The sequence below is a fragment of the Citrus clementina genome, unplaced genomic scaffold (assembly GCF_000493195.1).
Source record: "Citrus clementina cultivar Clemenules unplaced genomic scaffold, Citrus_clementina_v1.0 scaffold_1, whole genome shotgun sequence".
NCBI classification, from domain to species: Eukaryota; Viridiplantae; Streptophyta; class Magnoliopsida; order Sapindales; family Rutaceae; genus Citrus; species Citrus x clementina.
The window spans coordinates 20,961,555-20,965,054 of NW_006263303.1; the positions used below are offsets into that span (position 1 = coordinate 20,961,555).

General features: G+C 34.5%; 1 pseudogene; it reads left to right on the forward strand.

The window, feature by feature from the left end:
- The first annotated feature begins 748 nt into the window (after positions 1–748).
- On the forward strand, positions 749–3,115 carry LOC18054681 (annotated as a pseudogene).
- Positions 3,116–3,500: the final 385 nt, after the last annotated feature.

Sequence of the window (3,500 nt, forward strand, 5' to 3'; positions counted from 1 at the left end):
ACCTGATCAACAGAGGTTGATCTTTGCCGGCATACAACTTGAAGTTGGTCGTACGCTGACCATCCACTCTGCATCTTGTGCTCCGTCTCTGTGGAGGTTTCTGAGTTTGGTCATCTGGGTGTGTGTGTCTTATTTGCTTCGGTTTCTCATGGTTAATGCTTGCTTGCCATTGGTGATATGGCTTAAATAAGTTGTAACAATTATTTGAAGTTTATTTTGGTTGGTGGTTGTTGAACTCTGTTTTTAAGATATTGATATGGTCCCACTAAGGTCGCATTATAATATCTACGAATCTTCTTCTTGAATAAATACATGTTTAATGTACATTAATTATACTGGTTGATCGCCCATTTCTTGTTTGATATCTGTGTTGGCGTTTCAATTTATTTCAATTAAACAAAGTGTAAATTTATCATCATTTTCTTCTAAATTCTAATGGAGTTGGGAAAGCATCAATCAACCCCCTTATAAAGTGACAATTTTGGTGTTTATGGTGAGGGAAAATTTTCAGAAAAACAAAATCCCGAGGGCTCAAATGGTTGCCTAATTTAGCCTATCTCATCGGCACTTAAAAACTTTTCCATCGCTGGTCTTACAAATGAAAGCCTGAAACTGTGTACCATTGCATATTCAATTTCTAATTTTCCGGTTATTCTTCTGCCTGCGCGGCTTGGCTGTTTGGCCGCTTCATGGCCATCGATAGTCACCATTGTTTTTGCTGAACTATGTAAAATATTTGGATCAAGCAATGGTTAATTACAACAAGATTTGTGGAAATTCTCTTTTAATTCTTCTTCTTCTTCTTATGGCGTTAACTCTTCTGTTTTCTTCTACAGGCATTGCCAAATGTCGTCGCCAAATATCTGTAAGTCACTTTTATTTATGTATATTTTGTAAACTAATGGATAATTTTGTTTGTTTGGTTTGCCTGTGTTTGATTCGAAAAAAATGTGCACTGTGTTAATTTGAAAAACTGAAAGCAAATGTCATCTATTGCTTCCTCTGTAATTGTTAAGAGTGTGTATGCGTGAGTGTTTGTTGGGTTAGGTGGTTTTAGTTGAAGGTTGTATATACATACATGTGTCCTTATGCACAGCGTGTGTGGATTACAAGGAACTGTAAGGTGGTTTGTATATTTTGAAACTATTGCTAACTAATTATCTGGTGTATATTGATTTTGGGATTATTATTATGTGTTTGGTCAGTGAGTAAAAATAAACACAGGGGAAGGAAATGTTGCTGGTAGCAGTATGTTATTCATGTTTTTGGTTTGTAGTTACTTTAGCAACTGAACTGGAACTCTGTTGAATACTCAAGGACTTTAAGCTGAATGAAGATTTTAGTTGATTATGTCTCTAGTAGTAAACAAAAAAATATGATACTGAACTTGAAACATTGCAGTAGTTTGTTGTGATAAACAAGAATAGGCATTCCTACTCATCGAGGTTGATTAAATTAGCAATTAGGGGTTTTGTAGATAAAAAATTTTCATCGAAAACTAAGAATTCTAAATTTCTTGTGATTTGTGGGGAGAAAGGATTGTAGGAGAAGATTAAATTGGTTCCTATTGATTTGCAAAACAGGCCTGATTGGTACAAGAAGAAAGTCTATCTAGCGAATAAGGTGAGATTAATAGGAATGCAACATATTAAGAGCGGAGAGTTGCTTGATTGTAACATGGAAACGATGGTGGGAAATGAATGACTTTGTTTGATTAGCATTGAAATCACTCAAGAGTAATCGGGAACTTCATTTGATTATCATAATAAGTTTGTCAATTGCTTCATTTTTCTTTTCTGTATTCATTTATTTGATTTTTTTATGTAGATGCCATCATTGGAACACAATAATGAAGTTAAAGGAGGGTCTCAATTTGATGAAATACATTGACAGTCACTTTGAAGGGCCTTCTCTTTTCCCTGATGGAAGATTTAAAGAGAACATTATTACTTGTTTTCAGCAATTTTTTTTCAGATGCATAACTTTTGCTTCATAGGATCCTAACAAGAGAGAATTTGCAGAAGAGTTGTTTTCCTACACTGACACATTCAATAAAACCGCGCGTTCTTCACTCGAAGGAGATGGAAATGAAGCCCGTGAGTTGCTCACTTACCATAGAACCATTTTGTTCTAACTGAAGCACTTGTAACACATTGGCAAACTGTATCAGGTGCTGCATTTCATTATTTTGAAACGCCTCTCTCCAAGTTCAATGATGGGCCTTTTCTTCAAGGCCAGTTTAGCCTAGTAAGTGAAAATCTTATCCTCATTGTGGCAGTTTTGCTAGCTTTTTGCCATTTAATGATTCCGATATTCATAAAGCATAGAAAGCTAGGTCACATTAGTAAGCTCCTAATGCAATATAGAATAGTATAGACTTTGCTGCAGTTTCAGCAATCCATTATGTTTGGCATTACTGGATTGATTGATTACTATGAAAGTAGAATAAATTTAACGTGTGCTTGATCTTTGTTTATAGGCGGATATAGCTTATGCTCCATTCATTGAAAGATGTAAGCCTTTCTTATTGGAAGCGAAGAAGTATGACATCACTGCAGGGAGGCCTCAACTGGCTACTTGGATTGAGGTATAATGAATTTGCTTAAATGTATTGAATAGTCAAGTATTTTAGTAAGTAATAGTTAACACATGGAAATAATGTAAATGAGATCTTTTATAATTTTTCAATGATATCTCATGTTGTTAATTAATATGCTCTGTAGGAGATGAAGAATGAGGCTTTCAATCAAACCTACAAGAAACGATTTGTCGTATTCCCAATTTATTACATTGTGAAATGAAATTTAGATGCTTTGAAATGGTTGTAGGCTTCCAGATGAAAAGGGTAACCAACTTATTTCCAAACTCACTGCTTCTGCAGGCTAAGATCTGAATTGTGGCTATACACTCTCTCCAGTCTCAAAATGACATAATCAGTCACGTCGTTGTGTTCTTACAGGGGCACCAAGATTCTCCAGTTCAAGCGTGGATTGTTACTAGTGTTATTATAGACAACATTGCACTGTATTTCAGAAAAGCTAGTTGTAGAATTTTGTAATATAACTGTATAATTTAGTATATCAATGAACACTACGGCACTGAAAATGTTGCATCATATTACACGACTATAGTTAATTTTCTTTAGTAACAGTTTGTGAATCATCAATTAACCAAACAAGTTTTCTAAGTTCTAAAAGACATGAAAATTCCATGACAATTGCTTCAAAGACAAAAACCACCATCTCCAGGTAAATAATTCTAAGGCTAACAGAAACCTTCCACTCTGTTTATATTTCAAGACTTGTAACATCAAATCTCAAAAATCTCAATGAATCAAATCTATTAATTTCCAGGATTCTGTAAATAATCTGCCGAAATAAAGCAATAAAAAAAATAAAATTGGAGATAAAAGAGTTAGTAGAAGATCGCAATCAGCCTCAAATTTGTATGTAATGATAGTAAGAAGCTGTATTCCATTGAAGAGAACCTATAGACAGCCA